This window comes from Topomyia yanbarensis, chromosome 1 (genome assembly GCF_030247195.1).
Source record: "Topomyia yanbarensis strain Yona2022 chromosome 1, ASM3024719v1, whole genome shotgun sequence".
Lineage (NCBI taxonomy): Eukaryota > Metazoa > Arthropoda > Insecta > Diptera > Culicidae > Topomyia > Topomyia yanbarensis.
The window spans coordinates 72,195,551-72,209,177 of NC_080670.1; the positions used below are offsets into that span (position 1 = coordinate 72,195,551).

The 13,627-nt window shown below is 34.1% G+C and overlaps 1 protein-coding gene and 2 long non-coding RNA genes across 8 annotated transcripts in view; 1 reads left to right on the forward strand and 2 right to left on the reverse strand.

The window, feature by feature from the left end:
* Positions 1-13,627, reverse strand: part of LOC131677909 (uncharacterized) — a 401,698-nt gene that overhangs the window by 191,299 nt on the left and 196,772 nt on the right. The gene's annotated exons all lie outside the window — the stretch shown is intronic.
* Positions 5,472-6,199, forward strand: LOC131677916 (uncharacterized). The gene is made up of 3 exons (XR_009303468.1): positions 5,472-5,758; positions 5,823-5,972; positions 6,027-6,199. It is a non-coding gene; the product is annotated as an uncharacterized LOC131677916 (long non-coding RNA).
* Positions 7,744-9,845, reverse strand: LOC131677914 (uncharacterized). The gene is made up of 3 exons (XR_009303466.1): positions 9,090-9,845; positions 8,860-9,033; positions 7,744-8,800 (listed from the first exon to the last, which is right to left on the reverse strand). It is a non-coding gene; the product is annotated as an uncharacterized LOC131677914 (long non-coding RNA).

Here is a 13,627-nt window from a genome sequence, read left to right on the forward strand (position 1 = left end):
GGGAAAATGTATATGAAATATCTAATAAGTTTAATTATTTGTTTATGGATTACTTCTAGTGGTATCTGAATCGGTAAGTAGTTCTGCGATAAAATTGATTGGGAATTAATTGTTAGCACTAAGCTTATTTTAATGGAATCCAAATTTGTTAAGTCCAAACTGGAAACAAAAGAACCAGCACTTGTCAAATTTGTAAGGTTGTCATTTCATACAATGGTCAATACACGCAATTGCCCCTGTGCAAGGATAGATGTATCAATACGATGCGCCGTAGCAGTAATAATAAGGATATATGTATACAAAATGCGAGTGTGTGCTCGAGATTATTCGAGAATCGCCTAACCAGCGCAACCAGACGTGCATTGATACGACTATTGGCGATATAAATACAGGCCACTTTGAATACATTGGGTGTTAATGTGAAGTTTTATGTGATCAAGTCATGTTTAATTGATTTAATTAATTTTATTGATTTCATTAATTTTATTGTTTTTGTTATTTTATGGACATCGCTGATTTCATTGTTTTCTTTAATTTCAATTTAAACATTTTGACATTTACATCAATTTGTATGCTTTAGACAACTTTGCGAATTCAAACATATCTACATTTCATGGTTCAGCATTGAAACAAACATCAACTTTTAGCAACTGCTCAGAACCAGCCATTTTGATATTACCCCATTGACTCTCAACAACTAATTGAACTCAATTCAATTGTCTATCGGCAGCACTGCAGACGAATTTACTGCTTCTTCTTTCAACCGAAGCACCGTGTACAGAAGAAACCAGGCTCGGTTTTCTAAAGCCAAACCGAAACCGCTGCTGAGAATACATCAACACAAGTTGAAATTCATACACACATGTAAACGGTGCTGAGTGGCTCGGTTTGGTTTTATAAACTAAGAATCGGTGGAGGTTTTTCTTTCGTTTACCGTGTGAACGAAATCCAAACCGAATACGATGTGCATCACTCGTTTACACGTGTTGAGATTTTGGGAACAATACCAGTGTATGTACGTACCGGTTGGTTTTCTTACCCACTTCTGGTGGAGGGTGACTTCCAGGTGACAGGCGCCCGACGAGCATCTGCCGGAGCTACTTCCCGATCTATTCGAACTAGTCCCCGGCGGTGGGCCTAGTCTACTCCGACGGAGAAATTTCCCGACGTTGAAATTTCTCTCGAAATCGTTATCTCGATGCTGGTCGGTTAGGTGCCGAGGTCAGTCTTGCGATTCCGGGGAGTCACGGTTCCGACAGCATAAGTCATTAAGTGACAAGCGTAAGTCTGGACATGCCGCAGACTTAGGTGATTCGCATTTAATACCAAAAGATCCTGACTCCTGCGTTGCAGAAGAAAAAAAGTTAAGTAGCCACGAAACTCTAAGCTCGCTCATATGACCCTACTCCACGCTTTTCTCTAAACTTTCTTACTTCAAATCCTTGCTCTTCCTTGAGTACTATGGCTCTTAATATTGAAAAATATTTCACACCTTATGTGTTTTTTATGCGGATTTTCAAAATTATGCAGTTTTTCATGCGGATTTTCAAAGTTATGCGGTTTTATTTTATGCGGATTTTCAAAGTTATGCGGTTTTTTTATGTGGGTTTTCAAAGTTATGCGGTTTTTTATGCGGATTTTCAAAGTTATGCGGTTTTTTATGCGGATTTTTTATGCGGTACGTATCCTCCGCATAAAAAAAACTTCAGTGTATTGCATTTGATGCGTCCTACAACAAATACTGGGTCTCTTGAAAAGCTAAAAATCACTGTAGTACCGTGTAATATACAGGCTCTAGTTTGGGAGTTTATATTTTAGCTGCCCTAACAACTATGTGCAAATGAGATGGATTTGAGTAATGTATGTGATTTACTCATGCAATATTTTAAGATGTTGGACTTGGTTGATTTGATTTTCGATTGAATTCAATTTCAATGTTTATACACGGCACGCATGCGCGTGCGCTGGCTCTGAGGGATTATACGTTGTAATTAGTTGGCGCTACCGGTGGGTCGAAAGCCACAATCTTGTATTTATTGATGTTAAGAGAGACAGTATTTAAGATAAGTTTCAGTAAGAATTGATATAATGATTACTTTAAATAACAATAGTTTGCAGACACGTAGCTGTTTTTGTTTCGTTGGTACACACTTTAGATATACATTTCGGGTTTATGTGAAGTATTTTTTGTCTCAAAGGATTATGATAAAATGCTCTTATTGGTATTCTAAAGTACGAGCTGACTTAACTGGGACTGTGTATTGGGCTGGTAACAATTTTAACTTTTTGCGGAACACTGCTTATTCAAATGGTAATTGGATGCAAAAATCATATGCAAAATATGAGCTTTTACCGATAGCTCTAGTTCACCCACAAAAGATTTCAAGTTTCTTTAGTAATACATACATATGGAAACTCGGAAATAAAAACTTAAAATCAAATAAAAAATCCACAGTAAATGTGCATACTCAAAACTTTTGGTCACATAGCTTATTTTATAACCAACAGTTTTGTTGAAGGTTGCATAATGATTGGAAGTTCCCCAACAAAGTTATTTAAATTTAAAGACCAACCGATTTTTTTGAAATTGCCTATTCTAAACATGTGCGAGACAGAAAGGCAACACATAACTTTATATGAGAATATCTTTTGACTGCAAAATCGGAACCATTTGCAATCTTCCGCAATGTTGATCCTTACACCTTAAGCTGTATATCTGCAGATTGTGGGATGCACAAGATGATACTGACAGTTTTTACTGATTTTATTGTTTCTTTTGCCTATTCTTCATATATTTTCACATACAAACTTGAAAACTCTTGTGGGTGAACTAGTGTTTTCAGAAAAAGCTCCTAGCTCAAAATCTTGATTTACAACAAAAAACTATTTTTCGAAACTATCGGCACTAAAAAAAATCCACGCGGCCTTTTTTCAACCGATTTTAAATTTTTTGAGTGTTCTGGAAAGAGATTTTGGGACAAGAAAATGAAAACAATCATAATTTTGCGATTTTGCGAATTGGTCAACATCCTTCTAACGAAACGCCTTTGTTTTAATAGAAATTTAAAGAGAACATCCAATTTCGCATTCAACGAGCTATTTGTCATCACAATCAGTTGAGAAATGGCAGTTATATTTATTCCAAATTAGAAATTTGCTCGCATGAACTATTAAGGGGCTAGTCAAATATTGCCGCGCACTATAGGATTCTAAACTTATATCTTCCGTTATTTTTCTAATTTCAAGTTCAAAGATCAAACACATACTTTTGGATGTATATGTAATTGAAAAAAAAATCTTTTTTTTGAAAATTGTATATGACACCGTCCCCTTAAAAGTTCATGCGAGCAAATTTCTGATTTGGAAAAAAATTGATAACTCTGCCATTTTTCAACAGATTTTCATCATAAATAGGTCGTTGGATGCGAAATGTTCTTTCTAAATTTGTATTAAAACAAAAACGCTCCCTAATAAAAATGTTGAGCAATTTTGATATTTTTCATGAAAAAATCGCAAAAATAATAAATTACTTTCATATTGTTGTTCCAAAAACCACATAGTACTTTTAACACAAGAACATAATATAGCATACCGTTTCTCCTTCTTTCTAATATACCAATCGACTCAACTCGAAAAATTGGGGCATTGTACATACAGTGACACAATCTCATTTTTGTACACCGCTATGTGGAAAGCTTATAAGAATTTTTCAAGTAAAAAATTAGTTTACGAGACATTTTATTTATGTAGATATAGTTTACTAGACAGCACAGGGAGAATACAATAATTAATAACAATAATTTAAAAATAATCATAGTTCTAAAGATAGTCAAATATACACGCAATCTCATATTCGTACAGTACACATATTTTTTCAAAAATCAATTGAAATTACAATACTAAATATTCAATGTGGTAGCTTTTGTTTGTAATTACAGTTTTCAATCGTATTGGAATGCTGACCACTAGTTTTTGTGCGCATTCAACTTAAATTTTATCCCATTCTTCTAAATAGTAGTTTCTTCGCTCATTCTCATTATAATCCGGATAGTTTCGCACTTTTTATCCTAATACTCCCATTTATTTTTCTAGTCAGTTAATAAACGGGGTCCGCAGTGGAGAATCCATAACATTTAAACAATTATAAATTTACTCTAAACGTATTTTGCACGCATTATGCTTTAGGTTCTTCTCCTGATCGAATTTCCAACATCCGCCATTTTTTAGTAAAAGTACCATTTTACGGAAGCTTGCTTTAAAATTTATTTTAAGATATTCATAATAAAATACACATTCTGATCTATCATTCCATCAATGAAGACCAAATTTCTAGCACTTCTAGTGGACATATAATACCCCATACAATAACTATACTGTCACTGCGCTTAGCTGCTGTTATAAGACTATTACGTCCAGGTCTGAGTTCGATTTTCTCCACTCAATACAACACCCAAGTAGCAATTGAAACATGCGAAAAAATATTAATTGCAGAGAGATGTTTTACGAAAGGCTCATGTAGGTTCATTATGTTTAACAAGTTCAAATAGTTCCAGTCAAGAAATCTTAAACTTGTGTTTGTTCTACTTCGATATTTTGCACGGAATCTTAAACAAATCAATATGATGTTGTACAATGATATAAAAAAAACTTCAAACAAACAAGTTGTGCTTGCACAAAAGATTCTGCCCATCAATCATAAGTTTGTATGGGTTTATTTTACTGCAAGTGAAATATCCTAAACACGTGATTAATCGAGTTTGCTGAATGATACTACATAAGAACACAACGAACACCATTAGAACATCTCATGACATCTGAAACGTTCAAAGGATTTTGAACAGGAGGCCCATGGGCATTTCATATGTTCAACATGTTCAAAATGTTTCCATTCAAGTAATGTATGATATTGTACATTGCTATCAAAATACTCTTCAAATATTCAAGTTCTACTTGCACAACCAAGTCTCGCATATGTATTATATGTTACGAAAGTATAACCAGTATTTCGTCAAGTTCAAGATTTTCAACAGTCCAAATAATATTTTGGTGTAAACTTTATAGCACAAATCGTACGCAATTCGCAAAAAAATGCCGAATAACAAAGAACTTTGGAAAAAAATAAAAAGAAATGGTGCTTTTCGAATCAAGAAAAAAATAATAATAAAGAAGGCCTTGAATACGTCTAAAAATATTGACATCAAACCAGCAGACTCAAAAGCGCTTATTAATAGTGAACCGTCAGAAGAAATCCTTCGAATCATCTCGTCGCCGGAATTTGATGTAAACACTACCGAAGGTAAAGCAAATGAAAATCAAAATTCTGATGAAGAAATTGAAAGTATCGGCTATATGCCCTTAAAGGACAACATTTACGAATTACGAGAAGAACTGAAGTCATGGGCTATTCAACATCAGATTAAACACACAGCACTAAATTCACTTTTTAAAATATTAAAATCTAACGTGCCGGATTACGCTCTTCCAACTGATGCAAGAACTCTTGTGCATACACCATCCAAAATAATTATTTCGGATGACGATGATATAGGTGGAAAGTATTGGCATTATGGTTTGCAACCGGCACTTATAAATGTGCTGTCAACCAGCAATGAAAGCAATATAAAAAATATTTCTCTAAACGTAAACATCGATGGACTACCAACTTTCAAAAGTTCAACATCGTTCTGGCCAATCTTGGTGAACATTCACGAATTAAGGAATATACCCCCTCAATTTGTGAGAATCTTTTGTGGGACTTGTAATGAAAGTTTAAACTAATTAAAAAAAATCTACAATCTACACACATTTGTTTTTCATTTCAGATAAACCAAAAAATGTCAATGCATTTCTACGGCCATTTGTTGAAGAATTAAATCTTGTTTTACAAAAAGGAATTCGGATAGATACTAACATTGTAAAGATTTCTTTAAGATGTTTTATTTGCGACACACCTGCTCGAGCTATGCTGAGAGGTAAGCAATATTTGAATCACCCTATATACAAATATTTCAAAAGTCTTCATTTAGGTGTGATTGGACATAACGGCTATGGATCATGCTTAAAATGCGCCACTGAAGGAGAATATTCTCACGCTTTCGGGAAAATGATATTTCCGCAGTTAGATGCTCCCCTACGGAGCGATCAAGAATTTCGACTTAAAATAGACGAAGGACATCATAAATTTACTAGTATTCTAGAAGATATAGAAGGAATAGATATTGTTAAAGATTTCCCAATTGGAGATTCTTTACATTTAATCGACTTAGGCATTACGAAAAGATTTCTGACTGGATGTAAGGCAGGATCACTTAACAATATGAAAGCAAAGTGGTCTTCTTCTGAAGCACAGCTTGTTAGTGATTTTATGGTCAGTTGTAAAATGCCTAAAGAAATACAGAGACCTATTCGTGGATTGGAACACCTTTCTAGATGGAAGGGAACAGAATACAGAACATTTTTGTTGTATATAAGTATAATCGTTATAAACAAGTTTTTTGATTGTAAGGACATTTACGAGCACTTTCTTCATTACTTTTGCGCCGTACAAATTTGTATTCGGCAGAAACAAAGTAAAGAAAATTACCAAATAGCAAGGTCCTTACTTACAGATTTTCTTAATGGCGTTAAAATTTTATACGGTCTTCAAATGTTCTGCAGCAATATGCATAGCATCACTCATTTGGTTGATGATGTCGAAAGATTTGGACCTTTGGACTCATTTGATGCTTACCCATTCGAATCCAAACTTTTTAGTATTAAGAGAATTATTCGAAGTGGAAATTTACCACTATCCCAGGTAGCTCGAAGAATAGTTGAAATGCAGCAAAACTTACGAAATGAAAAGCTCTACGATCCTAAAAGTACAGATAACAAACCAGTATTGAACAAAAGACTAGATAGCAAGACATTATCTTCTGAATTATACAAATATCTTCAAGAACATTCACTAGAATCGTACGCTGCTTTGAAATTTAAATTTTTTTGCATCGATACCTTTTCGAATTCAGACTGTTGGATCCTTTCAAATCAATACAAAGTAATTAGGGTAACGAATATTCTAAACAATGCTGTAGCTGGAAAAATTTCATTATGGGGCCATGCCCTAGACAACCAGTTTGATTACTTTCTGAAACCTATAAAATCATCCGCTTTGCAGATATATGCATCAGACATGAAATTGGGTCCTTCAAAAAATTACTCACTCGAAGAATTGTATTCAAAAATGGTTAGTGTTGAAGTTAGGGAAAAGTATTTACCAAAATGTGTGTTCCTACCTTTGATTCATACGTTGAAATAAAATTGAAACTTTTAAGCGAAACCAAAACATTAAGGCTAAACATGACAAAAATGATCTATGCATGTTTAACCCTTAAAGGCGCAAATAGATTCTTCTCAAATTTTGTAAAAATTGTCTCAAAGCTTCAATACTTTACTGCGATAATTTTGAGATGATTTTCGCAATGTCGTTTTAAAACAACCATGCACATTTAAGGGTTAACAATGAATTTCAATATAAGTAGGCTCCAATGTTCACAAAACCCATACAACAATGACAGTTTCGAGCAAGCATGCTCGACCCGATTCAAAACACGAACCAGCAAAAACCATCTGTGTATACTAACTGCTCATGCAGACTGCTCCAAAAATAAATGAAAAATATTGTTGAATTAAAATATAAAGGATCAAGCGTTTTCTCATTATTACTAGGTATTTCAAACTCAATTAAAATCAATTGTTCTTTAATTCCAGCTGTAAAACATCTACAGTTAACAAATGCGTTCAGCAATAAAAAGAATAGGTATAATAAAAAGTGTTAGAGAATTTAAGAAAAATAAACGAAACATGTCAACTTGCTGCTATTCTAAAGCCGTTTCCGATTCTGACTCGAAACTAATAGCGTTGTCATCCTCTTTTCCAATGTCCTCAACTTCATAATCTCCACTTACTACCAAATCAATCTCCAACTCGTTTTGTTCCATTTTTATATTGTTAGTAACGCTTGCCTTCATTTGATTCTTGGCCAGTATATTTTGACCCACTTCAACATGTTTAAAACATTTGCGCTTTCTTGTATACGCTGCACGATTACCTTTGCCTGATTCGAATCTCTTAATTTCTGTATTTTTTGTTCGCAGAAAATTTGAGAAACATTTATTATTGCTCTCTTCGGTAAATTCAAAATCTGCTGCTCGCACTACCAGAAAAACAAAATGCACAAAGTTGGGGAAACTGCTCTTAAAGCTTTCATTGTGGCCACTATGACTTCCATCGGCATGTTTGACAAGACGCGGATTCCCTAACCAGGAAAACGGTTGTAGAACAGTGGGCGACATAACTTTTCTTATAAAAGTCTTGAAAAACGGCATCCCTTCACGCTTTCCGGTTAGATTGTATAAGGATTTGCAATACTGAAGCATACGGTTTTCAAAAAGGGTATCGCGCAGCTTTTCTTCTAGTTTTTGCAAATCCTCCCTTGTTTGTATGCATAGATTTCCTTGCATCCTGCAAAATTTTCCTCAGGTCTCTTTATGACATCATTTTTCTTTGCCATAAATTTATCAACGTTAGCCATAAAATCCAGTACCTGCAAAGTAAGGCCCTTAATCGCTTTGATTTCACTCTCCATACTGTCAAGCCGATTTAAAACACTCGCATTTCCACAGCAATTATTGTCACAAATATTCGCATTTATTGGAGCGTCATCCGCTACGTCGTCCGTTGAATTAGTTTCGCAAATAAAAGGTACTAAATTTCCATTTTCCAGCTGTAAATATTGCATATTACTTCCACTACTGGCGATCTAAAACACAACAGTAACTAATAATGATCACAATTATGATAAAAAAATGCCAAACTTACCTGTACCTCCACCGACTTTATTTGAGATTGAACTGAGTCATCCGGGTTTTCGTTAGTCATCAATGGGCCCAAGGTTTTCGAGCTCAATTCGAAGTTTTCCGGAGTAACAGAACGGTTCGTGGGTTGTATAAGTTCCACCGTTGGAACGGCAAACACGGGGCAAGGGAGCGACTTCTAAAACAGAACAATCAGTATTTGTAATCTATTTTCAAACATTATCTTAATCTTACCTGTTCCTTTAGTTGGTATGTGTTACTAGAGAACTTCCCTCTTTTTTTACTGGATTAGCTCGGGTTCCAACACCTCCAGCATCCTCGGAATCGGTAATTTTTTGAAGCTCAGCTAGTACGTTTTCTGCTTCGACGAAGTTATTGGCTGTTCCAACAATCTTCGCTTTTGTTGTAGTCCAGGTTGGTCCTGGTTTTGTTTTAGGATCCCGTGATAGGGACACCAGGGATTTCGAAGGCCAGAAAACACATTTATCGCCTACCCATGTTTCCGGTACAACCGTCAGTTCCGGTTTGGATGTTTTCCCCTTTCGGGTTTGTGCTACCGCAAACATTTTGATAAAATGTATCAATTTCATACGCGCACAAACACTTGAAACTAATTATTCATTCTCGAGCAACTGTCAAACCATGAATGGCCAGCTGCCAGTGTTGCCATAATATTTTTTATTCACCTTGTGAACTTATTGTCAAATTTCCTCCAATTGCATATTTTAATAAAATGGTGAAAAATACATATGACATCACTGTCAAAGTGTGTGGAATAAGCACGAACATGTTTTTGTACATGTTTTTAGAATGTTCTTTTTTACATAATATACCAGTTTGTTCAGCAGCGATTTGGTACAAATTAAATATATTGTTCAAGGGTGTCTGTTACTGATTTGCTTACGTAAGTTAAACATTGGAATCTGGAGAGAAATTTGAAGATTACGAACAGTGTTCGTCATAAAAATGAGACCAATCACAATGCTTCCAGTTTTTTTTAATTCGATGAATTAAAGAAATAAAATAATATAAAATTAAATTAAGTTAAATTAAATTAAATTATATTAAATTAAATTACAATAAAAAAAAAATAAAATATAATAAAGTATAATAAAATAAATTAAAATAAAATATAACAAAATTAAATAAAAAAAATGATAGAATCACATTTAATTAAATCAAAATAAATTGAAATAGTATAGAAAATTAAATAAAGTTAAATTGAAATACAATTAAAGAAAATTAAAATAAAATAAAAGATAGACATAATTCACAAAAACTCATTATTTATCTCGGAGAACTATATTTTGAAACTTAGTGGATAGAGATGGCACAGAGAACAGACGTCCATCTTCAGCATTCAACTTGTGTAAAATCTCTAACGGTTTCGAAGGATGTTGGGATATCCAAACCAGGTGTGCTACTGTCATGTTTTATCTGGATGAGTTCGACAGAATTGACAGCGGTTATTCCTCTACTGTTCCAGTCAAACTGGTCCGGAACCGGTTCGGACTTCCAGCATGAATTCCAGCTCAAATGGATCAACCGATAGAGTGGGAATCGGTTATTTTCTTTGAGCAAGATTCCATACTGAATTCATTCATGATTTCGAACCGGTTCCAGAATGGATTTGACGGATAGTTGGGATAGGTTGGTGTGGCGGCGCTAGTGTCTATCGTGTATTAATTCAAATGTTTACACACGTTTTTTAAATATTTTTGTTCGATCATGGATGTCTGTTCTCTGTGGAGATGGGATCGGATACAGCTTAGTTCATGTTGTATTTTTTCAACTCGAGCCAGCATTACATTAATTTTGAATCTCACTGTACTCTTCCCGGCCATGTATAAAACTACGAAAAACATATTACGCAATTTTTAATGGAATTTGTGAATTGTGATCACATTTTAGTACACCAGATTATTAATTGCAGGCTCACTTATGTTACCTTTTTTTCATTTTAATTGATTTGTAGTGTATTTTGAATGGGTAATAAAATACAACACATCGGAAACTTTTTATTTTTTTTTACCAAAACAGCTTATTTCAGCAGCGCATCGAAATTCTAGAAGTAGAGTAGGGTGATGAGCCCATTATCGCTATGTTTCTATTATCACGCTACCCATTTGAAGCCGTTGGTTAGAGCAGTGTCTGCCATCTTTGTTCAACGCATTGAGTCAAATGGTAGCGCAACAATGGGGGCACTCGATTCGTGTTTTCGTTGCGCTCAAACACAAGAATTTCACTGTTTTCAGCGCATGTATGTTATTATCTTGGTACTTAACAACGAAGCAAAGCTGTTGATGCCAGTTTTTACGCATTCCATTGTTTGTAGGCCGAGTATTTAATGATTCAGTGAGGCGCCCTCCTTAGTATGGTGAAAATAGGCACTTCACCCTATCATATTTTGCAATAAAAATGTAAATGGTTTTGAGTTTCTATACTGGAAACGTGTAAATTATTGATTAATTAGCCCTGATATAAGCAGTTACAGAAGTATGTATTACTTTAGAAGACTGATAGAATTGATAATCGGCCGATATTTCTAAATATACCTTGCAAGAACATTTTTCTTCGACAATATGTTCAATTTGTTTTTGAAGTAGTTTGTCAGATCCGTTCATATGCCTACTGCCTTTTAACCAAGTGTTTGATAGTAAATATTACTGCATGTGCAATATCCTTGAAACAAGCATATAATCGTGATGATTCACATAAAGAATTTGAAGATAATATTACTGCCTGTGGAACATTCTGAACTTGTGATTGTACGAGTAGGTTGCATGTTACGACACAAAAACATAATAAATACATGATTATGTTTTTGTTCGGATTTTTATTACTGATTATGAACTAAGTTACTTGTTTCACATCGCACTTCAAACTGCGCTTTTTGGGTCGTATATCAGATACCGGACGGAGTATTCAAAACAAGCAGCCTTTGTTTCACATTCTGTATAAAAAGCTACATACGAACAAAATGTGCTACTTGGGCAGCCATTTGCGTCAAAGATGATGAATTTGGACTCGTAGACAAAGTTTACAATCTTTCCAATATTCCGATAAAATGTTCCAATGTTGTTTAGTAAATAAAAAATCAATTCTTTGTTCTTCTCATTGATGGATAGCTTCTTGCTCAGAACACAAGCATTGTAATTGTCCGTTCTCTGTACATTATGAACCGTACCAGAGCAGACTAATACTTAAATGCTATGATTCATTTTATTTTCCATGTATATAACATTAATTACTCGATTTTCCCAATTTTTTGTAATTAAAAATCGTTTATCCCTCATCGTAAATTTTTTACAGCTCAAGTTTTTCGCAATATCTGCTCTGCGTTTCGCCACATCAAAGTTTTTAACGACATGTTAAATAGTTGGACGCAACATTTGAACAATTTCAAAGATTTTATGAAGTGATTTAGTTTCATTTTGGCGAGTAATAATTAGTTTCCGTCTCATAATGGCAGTTAGTTTACTTTTTTAAACCGTCACGCTAATTTGAGGGAATTTCTTAAATTAGTGTCGAGGAAACTGTGCCAATGAACACTTTTCTGTTGTCATAAAATCTATTTTTTCAAGTAAAAAAAAATAAAGAAATAACACGTCTTAAATTACAAATTAATTGACTTTTCAAAAGTGTACGAATATGAAATTGTGCCATTTTCACACCAAGTAATGATTTTTTATGTGTAGCGTACGGATACTTGCACACTTTAGATTACAAATGATAAGAAAATCACAGATGATGATTCTACTACCACATTTACAAAACAATACCTATATTAAATAGCGCAAACATTTATGAAACAATATTAAACATGTACACTAGAGGTGTATGAATATGAGATTGTGTCACTGCATGTTGTGTGTGTCTGCATGTATGTGCACTAATGTCATGTAATTACCTCAGCAATAACTAAACCGAATTCAATGAAACTAGTTTGAAATGAAAGGCCTCACGTGACCATTATTATTTTTGTTTTTGGATATATTTTTTACTTTCTGAGATATGGGTGATTTTAACAAAACACATCATGATTTAAGCATATAGCTTTCATATGATGCATTTTGCTGTTTGCCTATAAATAGTTTTTGCATTAGAGCAGAGCCTCTCGCGGAAACATATTTATTATACACTCTACTTGCCAAAGAAAACATTTGTAGTCGTGAGAAAATTTGAAAAATTTTTGTATTATGAGAAAACTATCCAATTTATGTTCAAATCAGGCAGGTTTCCCTTGAATATGCATTCCTTACGAAACGGGGGACCAAAAATTGAAAACTACATCAACTCCACTTTAATTCAATTCTGAGCTTTATATACACAAGATAATTAGGGAAATCCTTGGGTATCTCAAAAAATATTTGACTTTACTGGGTTATATGGATAATTGAAGATGAAATTTTTCAAGAGACACTCCACGTGCGTCTTTTTAAACTCTTTGTATCATTCCCCTGTGCGGGGAAAAGTGGTGAGCGTCTTGAAAATAAACTCAAAAAAAATCATTACATGAAGTAGGAGCTTCGAGTTTGCCAAAACACTTACTTGTTATTTTTTTCACTTTTTTCTGCTTTAATCACGATTTTACAAATATAATGATTTTTGTTTTAAGTATGGCAAAGAAATGAAACACGTTTCCTTTCCCAAAAAAATACAGAATGAGAATTATCTGTCAAAATTTATGTTTCAAAATGGCGCTTTCACGAACATGTACGACAGTCAGAAAGTCTTACGATTTTCAGAGGAATCGTAATTTTATTCAGTTT